This window comes from Papaver somniferum, unplaced genomic scaffold (genome assembly GCF_003573695.1).
Source record: "Papaver somniferum cultivar HN1 unplaced genomic scaffold, ASM357369v1 unplaced-scaffold_131, whole genome shotgun sequence".
Classification (NCBI taxonomy): domain Eukaryota; kingdom Viridiplantae; phylum Streptophyta; class Magnoliopsida; order Ranunculales; family Papaveraceae; genus Papaver; species Papaver somniferum.
Window position 1 is genome coordinate 4,395,420 of NW_020622270.1, and position 12,969 is coordinate 4,408,388.

Here is a 12,969-nt window from a genome sequence, read left to right on the forward strand (position 1 = left end):
TCTTTCTTCTTCTCCATGGGATATTTGACACGTACCCTGTGTCTAGGGTGTTTAATGCGGGTGGTTGGGGCAGTCCGCACACGTCAGTCGGCTGTCTGATGCCCCTGTCACATCCTTGTCGGCGAGATTCATCCAAACCGTTGATCTTGGATCTTCCTCGGGATGAAGTAAAGTAAAAATCTTGAACTTCTATGGTGCTTCGCGGTAGCTTTATCTTTTAGTGCCTCTTGATTCCTCGTCGTTGGATTAGTCTAATGATGAACATATGTAGATAACAGGTTCCCCTTGGGTGTTGAATCGCGACATCGTATCTTGATGTCCCAAGGTTGTGTGTCTTCCACGTGTGATTCCTCTAACACGTGGCAGATGATGAATTATGTGTATGCAAGCAAAATATATTCTCTCCCTCCATCTTGTCCAGATTTTTAAAAATTAAATAAGAGAATCCTCCAAAATTTACGAGCTCACCGGGAGTCTCCTGAATTCTCTTACGGCAAGAAGAATAAAGCTAAATCTCGACTTCTCGTGACTAACGGTATAAATTGCTAGAGTATGACCACACTTGTAACAATGTTTCCTTCCTAATAAGTAAAAATAAATTGTGTCAATTTTGACCCTGTTATTCTTTTGTTCTTACCACCTAAAGTTATAAACAGTTCCGAATATTCATTTTGTTGTCATATTTTGTTTAATATTGTATTCCCCTTTATTTTTTCATTACGCAGTAACCACCACTTTTTCACCTACACCAATTGCCGCAATAATACACCACCGGATGGTGGCCACCCGTTGCACTACAGAATGCGACGGAAACAAGATTGAAATCCTAGGTGGGCTAAACCGATAGGAAAAAAGTGAGTTCTATAATTTCTAAAATTTCTAAAGGGCAGTAAAAATTCTGGGAAAATATCATTGGTATTGCAGTGGAAAATAGGGGAGAAAATGAAGAGGCAAAGAGAAGTTTCCATTCATCAAGATAATACGTCACATGAATACAATTTCCTTTATATACATATAAAGATAAACTCTAAGTAACTAGATGGACCGCACATCCATGGGCCGTATCCCCTGTAATACTCCCCCTCGTGCGGTTCAATAACAAAACTTTATACATAGTGCTTTGAATGTAGTTCTTCAAATGTCGTTCTCTCCTTGATGACTTGTGCCGAAATCAATTGCCTTACTAAAAATCTGACAAAGAAAAACCCAGTAGGATAAAACCTTAGTACAACTCTTCGCATGTAGTACTTTACATGTTGTCTCTTACTTTACATGTAGTTCATCACATGCAATACGATCTTCAAAGATCGATGATCTAAGTTAATTGCCTCGTTAAAACTTCGTCAGGAAAACTCATAGGGACAAAATCTGAACTAAAGAAAAGAGTACAATATTAATCAAACTTAGAACATAGTTAGATGCATATACGTTGCCTCATTAAAACCTTGACAAGGAAAAACCCAGTGGGACAAAACCTTGGCGAAGGAAAAAGAGTACAACGTGGAAGATGCAAGTAAAGGTGATCTGTTGCGGATGATCACTTTGCTTTGTTGAAGTTGACTAGTTGCTTCACAACTCCTAAGGCAGAAAATCCTCGTGAGAAATACAATAGCCTTAGCTGGGAAATTACATTCACGGTGTTTGTTGTTTTCTCATTGAAAACCTTACCGAGTAACAAAACCCTGTAGGAAAAAATAACCCCGACGAGGGAAAATAGCTCAACACACCATTAGATGCTCCCCCTGATGTCAGACAATTTTCGTTAGTCTAATGCAGTCAAAAAGATTTTATCACACTTTACTTTGGTGACTTGAACGTTTATAAAACCCTGTTGTTGATTCTGGAAGTTACGTTGCTTAACAGACTATCGCTTTCATTTCTTTGATTCAGATATTTTCAGTAATATCAACACGATCTTTATGTCTTCAAAGTTCAACATACTTCATGTTTTTAGTGTTGTCTCGCTAAAAACCTTGTCGAGTAACAAAACCCTTTGGGAAAAACTATTCTCGATCGAAGGGAAAAAGAGTACAACACAGCTTCAATTTCGAAGTAAAATATGTCGTCATCTCCCCCTGATTACTTTTAGAGTTGTTCCATACAGTTCCTTTAGTCATGTATATTCCGAAACTAAATATTTGTAATGACTTAGAAAATAATCTACCATATCTCCCTCTGATTACGTTCGTTGGAGAAAAGATTATTGTTCCTTCATAGTCAACAACTTTTGGATTGCACTTCCATTAGCATTCCTTTTAATGTCTTTGTAGGGATAAAACAATTTATGTCAATGGTTACTTTTAAGTACATGATTACATTCATTATACCAATCCAATGACGTTGCGTTGGCACGGAGCTTTATATAGCTAACAAGTTCCCTGAGGATGTAAAATTTAATCGAGTGCATTATTATACTAAGTACAACAATGCGTCTATTGTACTTAGATATGAGAATTTCATCTCCCAGCACATCTTCGTCATATTCTTTTGGACGAAATGGTTACTTACTTACATTTGAACCTCGTCTAATCATGGGAGTGCTATCAGGATGCATGTCTTTGTTAAATTGCCTGAAAACTTTAGACATATGAAAACTGGTGGAATAATATACCACAAGCTCAGTATTGGATCGAGATTTCCTTAGATTTTTCATCTCAAATTCGGATTTTAAATAGCTTTTAAGGTCTCTTATTACATCAAGAGTACACATCAGGTATGTACCATCAACATAAATAGCTACAATTCCAAATCAGGAACTTTCTTATGAATACGCAACGAAAAATAACTTACTTGTCTATCCCCTCCAAATCAAATAGCGACTTAGATGGGTATACCACATCCGCCTGATTGCTTGAATCTATAAGTGAGTGTTCTATCTAACTGTAACCACACTCTGTGGTTTAGAGTCATTTGATTTGGGAAACAAAATTCTATCAACTACTTTTGTAAATATCTTTTATCTCTTGATTCTTTCAGAGATACGCAACAACCACATACATATGCTGCATTTCAAGTCCTTTTGAAATTACCAAGCAAACTAAGTAGCGGAACTCTATAACATTCATTACAAGAGAACAATTCCAGGGCTTTGTGAGAAACCTCGTGCCACAAGGAGAGTCTTTGTACTTTAATACTACTTTATTCTCATTATGCTTTATGACAAATTAATTATGTATGTCCAATAGGATTTACACTTGGTTGGTTAGCACTACCACACCAAATATCCGTATATTTGCCAAAGAACTAAGTTCCACCTGGATTGTGTAGGCCATATATGTTATTTATTTGAAATTAATCAAAATAAAGCATGGTTCGATCTCATTGTGCTCTACTTCTGGAGAAACTATTTACGGATTATATCATCACTGTGCACGCATGATCCTTCCATTGAGTCATGTGCATTCTCATAATCCTTCAGGATTTCATTGTTCTCTAGAATCATTTAAAACTTCGGAGCGTCCTCCAGTATTGATTCATGGACATAGTCAGAGACAATCAAATGAGATGATTTCATTAATGATACAAATTAGGTTGTGCCTTACTCGTCTACGCCCTTTCTAGGTGAGCATTAATCGAACTTGGTGGTCTCTCCATCTTCCTTTATGATGCCACGGCCTCGAATACACTTCCACGAAGTGTAGTTGAAACACCTTAGTCTATGGTGTACCCCATACTGAGGATTTATAACCTTGCAGGAATATTTGCAGCTGGTATGTGTGATCCTATCACTTTAGCGACATCAGTGTACATTCTGAAAATTAATTATTCTTTGTCACTTCACATTTACATTGGTGGAGTACAAGAATCAATATGAGACACAGTGGGAATACGCCACGAAAATTCATGTCGTTCTCTTAGAAAATACTTTTTCTTATCTCCCCCTTACGACGGGAAGACTATCCCACCAAAGTGATAACATGCAAATCTAGCAGTAAGAGATTTCCTTCCAAAGGTTTTAAAATGCGGATTATTGTTGGGAACTCATTTCCAACATAACTACTTAACAATTTTGAAGGCCCATCATGGCACGATGTGGAGTCGTAATGGCACATATGTAATGCAACCAAAAATGCGTAAGAACACGAATGTCAGACTTAAATCCAGTTACCAACTGGTACGAAGAAAAGGTTGACTAATATTGGGTTCTAAAAACGAATTAAGTAAGATGCGTGTAATATTGCATATCCCCAAAGCAATAAAATATAGGTTGGTACGCATAACCTATTCCTTAGGCACCATCTGTAACCTTTGATGGTATCCTCTGTAAGACTATTGGGTATAAAATACTCTATATTGATCCTATTAAACATGCAATATTCATCAAGTCCTTTTGATGTAAATTCTCTAGCATTAATAAGGGTGGTGAACCTTTGTACTTTTTATTGTGTTATATGTGCTAGGAGTTTTTAAACACAAATTTCTTGGGAACTATAACTAGTCCAAAATGTCAAAACATTCACCAGAGCCATAAGTCACTTTAATGGTCCGCATTCTGCATGAATATTTTTCTAAATTTCACCTTATTATCTTTGTAATATGGATTATTTACCATTTGCATCTTAGGACGGTCTCAATCATGTTTTACTGAAGACTTTGTAAAATGAGTGATATGCTCTCTTACTTAAAAGCATAATGGGAGGGAGGGTTGTGCATCTAGCACTTTAGGGAACACTTATTGAGAGATATACCGTTACTTCGCATTTTGTCAATCTTTTTCCCATTGTCTTGTCCACTCAAACACAGTGATGTACGTATGATTCCTTTCAAAATGAAACATCATGTCACAACCAAAGTGCCTTTATGGTTATGTCAAAGCCTAAATGGGTCAATTCCCAACATTTCATCGTCGGAGTCAATATGGATTCAGTAATCCAAATACTATAGTGATTTACATTTCACTAGATTGACTCATTAGTTTCCCTAAGAAATATTTCCTTCCAAATATATTAGAAACTATAAAAGATGCAATCAATTACATTTTCATCATTGTGATGTTACACATGATATCCATTTGCATGGGTTACTTGGGAATTTAACAAGGTGTGATTATCTCTTGGTACATCTAGAGATTTTGCGATGTCTTTGTTCTATCTTGAAAAAAAATGAGCAGTGCTGCGCTCGATAAGATAGTCAATTGGCCAGACAAAGTTCTTGTTGCCATAAAGTTGATGTGAAATTGGTTGTTACTATGATACACGTACATATTACATTGTATATACCAACACCTATGACCAGGTGCATTTCCAACTCTTTTATTTATGATGGGAGCTAGAATTACATTTTAGGTGATCCCATGTTCAATTGATACCTATACTTTGGTGTCATTACTGATGGGGAAAAAAATAAATATTTTTGTCTCATGATATATATGTCTCTTTTCACATGATTTATATGAGTCGGTACGTCTAACCCTCATTACTTTGGGGGTTCTTTCCATTTTCAATTTTCCTACATTTATCTCAATAGGCCAAGAGAATTTATGTCAACCACTTACTTTAGGTTGAGAATTTTACTAAACGTAATTCTCTTGTTGTCACACTTCAACATATACTATTTCGTTAGTATCATGGACGAAGTAGAGAAATGGAAATTTTCTGACTCAAATAAAAAAAAATTGTGAGTTCTTCCACAAAAAAATTGGAATACATGTGATTTTATTTACAATGTATCTTTTGAAACTACAGACTCTTTAATAGTCGCGCAAGTGTATTACATTCCACGGAACATTCAAGTTTGGGAAGAAAATATCAAATATGCAATAATGGTGTTCAAGTACTTCTAAGCCCCAAATACATACATTTGAATCAAATTGGTACAACCAATTGTACAAAAAAAAGAACACCATTCAATTGTAGCCAATATCATATTCAAGAGAACTAAATAACATAAACCAACATCCTTAATGAACGAGATCAACAATCATAATTTAAGTTGACCGTTTATACGATATGGACTTATTTTAAGGTGAAAAAAAATAGAACTGGACATGTTCTAAAAACAAATAATTAAGCCTAGCAAAGTATAAGCAAATAAACAAGCCCAACAAAGTACTCAATATTAAAGCCCCCATTAGTTACATACCTCCATCCTTGGTTCCTGATGTACTTACACAGAACCAGAACGGACTTGATGGTGCACGCCCCCAGGAACGGGAACATGACAGAACCGCTGGAACTTTGGGCGGAACAGGACGAGACCCGGGTTTGGGCGGAACAGAACTGGACCCGGCTTTGGGAAGAACAGGACAGGACCCGGGTTTGGGCGGAATAGGACATGACCCGGGTTTAATTTCTTCTTCCTGACCTAATTTTCTTCTTTACGGCAGAAGAGAGAATATGCGTGATCAAGCGCCGCACAAAAAGAACAAAAATTGATGTACAACACAGATTAGAATTCCTTCACGCCCAAACATACAATTACGAAATATATATTATTTTGTCATATAAATATATGATAAAGAGTATTACATTAACTAGTTGGAAGCCTAACAAGCTAAGATCCAACAACGCACTACTACACGAATTGAACAGGTTGCCGTGCAAACCTACCAGAGAGTCTCATGGGTAACCTAGCCAAGGGAGCTGAAGCGGGAGGGGCTGAGATTGTGTCACAAGGGGGGCAAGCTAACTCTACCGTCCATGTTAATTCCTGCAATATATGATTATAAAATAAAAAGTATAATATTATCATGGTATACAAAACAGATTCGATATAATTTTCGCATTACTGATTTGAAAATAGAAGATTATGGAGAAAAAAAAATATTAGTCATGGCGTAGAGTATAAATTCTTTTTTTTTTTAATCAATCAACATTGTATAAAATAGATTAAAAAATCAAATCAATTCCTAGTGATTTGATTCTAGGGAAATGAAAAGAAAAAAAAATAGGACAAAATAGATCCAACTTATCTGATTTGACGATGACAATTCCATTGATTCCAACGTAGTGTATTTGATAACAACCCAAAAGAAAGAAAAAAAATCAAAATTCATTGCCGCAAGGTAGAGCTCGTGCCTGATAACGTGTTGTAGTGGAAAATAGGGGAGTAAATGAAGAGGCAAAGAGAAGTTTCCATTCATCAAGATAATGCATCACATGAATACAATTTCCTTTATATACACATAAAGATAAACTCTAAGTAACTAGATGGACCGCACATCCATGGGCCGTAAGCCCTGTAACAACGCCTGACCACCCTGACCACCTATCCATTCACCACTGACTACCTACTGTTTTAGCCACCGATTCAACGCCTCCACCATTCACCAACGCTCACAACCATCATCGTTGTCTTCACCATCACCACTCATCGTTAACAATATCACTCCGAAATCACCAAAATATTGTAGATCGCATCTCGAAAATGGATCAATTAGTCCTTGCATGAAAAAATTTCATTCTACATAGAGTTTTTGAATTTCTTTTCTCATGTCTACCAAGTAGACTCTATTTCAAAAGGGTCTATTTATAAAATTAGACACTGTCTTTTCTGAAGAAATTACTTATGAGTTGGATTTTTTTACTGCACACCAACATCGTCGATAAATTCAGAAAAAAAAACAAACCTCATTTGCTTATACAGATTTCTAATATAAAAACTAGATTTTGTGCCCGTGCTACGCCCGGGCAGCTTCTCAAATTTGGTTCACCAATTCAATCTACAACTACAAACTGCAAATACAGTGCATCATTGCCTCTTTCATCACTGCCTCTTTCTTTATTTTTTTATTTGGTAAAGATCGGCGCTTCACCTCTCCCCTCCCAATTTGATTCGGTAAAGCTCGGCTTCGCCTCGCCCAATCCCAATTTGATTTGGTAAAGCTCGGCTTCGACTCGCCCCAGTCCCGATTTGATTTGGTAAAGCTCGGCTTCGCCTCGCCCCAGTCCCGATTTGATTTGGTAAAGCTCGGCTTCTCCTCGCCCAGTCCCGATATGATTTGTAAAGCTCTGCTTCGCCTCACCCAATGATAAAAAATTAACTTTACCTGAAATGTCTTTCCAAAAGACTTCATTTTCATCAAGAATAGCTTTCACTGATGGCTAGACTCCTACACATCCAATATAGTTCATGCAATATAAGTGCAACTTATAGAAATAACAATATATCAAGATTAATAACCTGGTTTTCTCTTGACTTTATTTATCAACTCCACTTAGTTCTAATTCAGTTCTTTAAAAATTATGAAACAGTGATAAGCTTACATCTTATTTAGAAAATATTATTGACTGAACTTCGTAGCATATGTGGTGTAGTGTAAGTGACCGAGATAGTCACAATAAGTTATACACCACTAACCCAACCAACCTGCACCATTCATCCTAAGGAAATAAAAAGAAAGCAATCATTTCTTATATATAGTTGGATTTAAGGGAGCCTCCTTCGCAAAAGCAGATAATGCAGTCAAATTAAAAAAGAAAAGAAAATGCGTTGGCTTTATATGATAATACTATATATGTATATGGAGAATTCTCACTTCGATTATGTAGTAGCATGTTTGGCGGTGTAAACTTTATACTTATCAGTGTTAGCTTAGGTTGATCCCTAAGAACTGAAAATTTAGAATGAGCAAGAAATTGGATCCATCATGATTATTAACACGAAAACCATCAACACTGCCATGGCTAGAATGCATTGGCATACCTGGTATCCACCGACCTTTTGTTATTGTATTGCACTTTTAACAAATAAGACTTGCCATGGTATTTGATTTCAACTCTAAATTCAAAAGAAAAAAATGGCCAAGGTACTAATTTCAGCACCCCAATCCATTCATCTAGAGATAAGCACATTAGACCCAAACAACCTCATCGTTACAAATCAAGGTCATGGACGACACTGGTGACGTCAAAATGATGACTATGGTGATGCCCCAAGTAATAAGCCAAATTATCTTTCACAAATCAGAACAAAGAACAACAAATGAATCAGTAATTTTATCAAAGAAAAATGAAAGCAACTGATATCCGGCAAATCCATTGAGCCAGAATCATTGAACAAGTCCTTTTTTTAGTATTAAATTATAAACAACTTTGGATGATCAAAACATAGCAACAACCAGTATTACAATGTCACGGTAATACCTATACTTTATGGATGGAGTATATTTTTGGAAGAAGAATCGCAGAAAGAAGCGAACGTATTCGAAACTGCACTATAAAATCTGAATAGACAGAGCTGAGAAAAGAGTCGGAGAAAAAAAAACACCAACTATTGACTTGAGAATTACAAAACTCTCAAGCCGTGAGATATGCACTCTCTGCATATACAGTCAAGAATTGCACATGAGCACATAAACCGATCTTAGTATATTTGCATTTCAATATAGATGGATCCGTAACACATGTCGAGGTTCCCATAGAATCCATGACTAAGCTATTATCATATGCAGTATTTTCAGTAGCAATATATGTATTTGAATTTCAGTAGGACTTTTTCACCTTGGTTTCATCACGTAATCTATGTGATACTTAAAATACCAAGGAAGACTTGTTGTCCCGAAGAGTCCCTGGCTGCAAGAGGGTTATCCCATATTGTACCAATATTCGTCTGTGAAGCTTGTAGTTTTTTCAAAGCATATGCAGGCATTGCTGATCTGTAGGCAATAGTGGTTATCGTATAGGTTCAACCTGTAACGACAGAAAATAATCTTGACGTATGGATGTGAGTTAATAAATAGCAAAAAAGTTCTTTTTATGCAAAAAAAATGCAAAATAGTAATGCGATATACCTAAATGGTTAATTTTGCAAGCTGGAGCTCTAATCTATTTGTAGAGTGCTTGAAAGGCAGTGTCGTAATTCCTATGATAAAACTGCAACAAAAAGGGAATATATATCCAAATTTCATTTTTGTGAAATCTTACAGAAAGCGGAAGATGACGATACATCGGAATGGAAACCTTACCTTTGGCTGTATAGAGTTGACGTCTTCGTAACATTGAGATCCCAAACCATCAACACTGCCATGGCTAGAATGCATTGGCATATGTAGAATCAGGAAAAATTGAACCATTAAGACATCGGATTATAAGTGTCACACTAAAACTTGAAAATATGGTACACACATATTTTAAGCACCGGATCTATCTCCTCGGAAATTTGTTTAAATAACTACTTTAGAGGCCATAACTAAAGAACCATATCCAAAGCATTATGTGCCTCTAGCAGCTCGAAGACTAAAGAGTCCAATATTTCAAACATGCCTGTTCAATCTACTTAATTATCATACAACAAACAAAATTTGTCAGGAATTTTATCATCTTCTGCATCACAAAACCCGTGTAGTAAAGAAACTGCAAAACTAAATTTATTTCCATCAAGTCTATATTCCTATTAAGAACCCAAACTTCTACTAACACTTACTGTGTGTATAACAAAGGGAGCATAAATAATTGATTAATTTCGTTTGTAATTGCCAACAGTTTGATATCCACATTTCCAACATGGATGAAAAATCCGTTTGAAGTGAGCTCCAAGATAAGCAATTAAATACTTTATCACATTAATAGAAATTTAACTTTACCAATCATAACCTTTATCATCTCATAGGGTCATACATAATTACTTCTGATCTTAAACCATATATATTGGGATGAAAGCAAGTGAAACCAATATTAAAAAAAAACTTCACATGTAAAATGAGATGAAAAACAAACTTATCATCACCAAATAAACATAAAACCCTTATCTTTTCAAATGTATAGAACTAAAAAAAGAAATTGATGAAAATGATAAAAAGGAAGGGTTAGGGTTAATTGATTCAAAGAAGTGAAGTGACAGAAAAAGAGTTAGGGTTTACCAATACAGATTTGGATTTGATTATTTATCTCTTCTTCAAAAACCACACCTGCAAATTAAATCAAACAAACTACACAAATCGTCTATTATAATCGACAGGAGTAGCTACTTTGGGATATTCTCCATCATATTCTTGAGGCGAGATGGGATGAGTTTACATCATGATTATGCTAAAAATCAAATAAACCCATACTTAAGAACTCAAAAAAGAAGTAAACCATAACTTACAAAATAAAAAACAGAGTGTGTTCATAAAAATAAGAACATGTGATGAACAATCATACCTGATGTGCCTTACTTCTTCGTTCCTGTTAGAGAAATCAAAAGATGAAGGAGAACAGAGAAGTAAACGATAAAGCCTTTGTCCCCTGGATAGTTGTTTTTATTTTCTTTGTATCATCATTATCCCATGAACAAAGCATATCCTAGGGTTTGTTCTTAGGGTTTTTTTTTTTTTTTTTTTTTTTTTTTTTTTTTTTTTTTTTTGAGCGAAACAGAAAACTGGTTCTTAGGGTTTGATATGTGTTTTTTTTTTGTTTTATGTTTTGTGGGCGAAATTTGTGTGGGAATTCCTTTTTTTTCTCTCCTTTGAGGAAAAGTGAAACGGAGCAATTGTGTGAGTGGGTGAGGATCACCGTTGAACGTGGAACCTTATGAGCTTAGGATTTTAAAGGAGTTAGCTATGGATAAAATTAGACTTTACGTCTAAATTTGGCTCACAAATAAGCCAAAACAATGACACCGTTAAAGGTTCGTTGTGCGCTTCCGAAAATATCCTCTTTCTATCTTTTTGTATTTGCAATATATTATTCTATTTTGGTCTGTCTCTTTTTGTCAGTCCACTCTCGTTAGAGACATACTTATCCCTTAAATTATCAAATATATCCTTTATATTTTATATTTATAAAATCATTTTTAATATACCAATCCAAAATATTTAAATAATATAATCTTATATTAGGGGGGAAAATCTATCCAATCTCTCTAATATCAATGGTCATTCTCATTTTAAATAAAAATATTTATGGACACTTATAAAATATTCCCTATTAAAGATTCTGCTAAAATTGGCAACCGCGCAAAGTTCACGCCATTTGGAGGAACTATTAAAGGAATCTCCTCTACACCGTATTAAAGGAGATACTTAAGGAAGGTAGTGTACTGTCGTCTTGGTCTGGTTGCGATTCCGTGAGCAAGAAAATGAAGAAAAATACAAAAACAGAGACAAGAAGAAGAAAAAAAGGATAATGGAAAACGGATTCCAGTGAAGAACAAAATTGACAAGAAGAGAGGAAAGAAAACGAGTGTCAAAACGGAGGAGTTACCAGTACAACTACCACAAAGGAAAGATTATCCTTCAGCATGTAAAATTATACTCATCGTCTTCTTCTTTTTTCCTCTGATTTGTTTGTAATTATGTTATGTGTTTGTTAGGGTTTTCATGAGCACATGTCTTTCGATTTATACTGCTTTGTAATTATGTTTACCAATTTCAATTAGGGTTTTAAGCTAATTATATCTATCTCAGTTAGGGTTTTGAGCTAATTATATCGATATCAACTTCAATTCCTGAATATCCAATTTCTAATTGATGCCAAATCAAAGTTTTAACACTCATGATCAATTTGTGTAATGGATTTATAGTATTGTTACAAGGATTGTCTGGAAAGGAAAGAAGAATTGCAATAGGATCAGATATTTTGTATATGCTATAGTCCTCCAGATCCTCATTATGTTTTATCATCTGCTAGAAGTAAATCTGCAGCTATAAAAGAAGTCTGGTGGGTTCAGATTTGGTTTTTTGAGAAACAAGGAGATTTTTGAGAATGTAAATCCAAATGTGGAAAGCTTCCAAGAGAAGGAGGGTAGAATTAATTTATGATTCATACTCTTGTTTTTGTTCAGTCTATTTCCTGTGTTTTTTGTAGTACTCTTTGAGTTGTAGCCTTTTTCTGTTGGTTGGTAAAATTATTTCATCAAGAATAATCCCTCTTATTGTAGATGATAATAAATGCGTTGACTCTAATAGATTAGATATTATGTTGTTTCCTTACTTAGATTTATTCTCTCATTAAACTGTAGTATTCTCAATTACTGTGAGATACTCTTTGATATTATTCTGTCATATAATAACGAATGCAAAAGGGAAAGCTCTCATGGGAGTTTAACCAT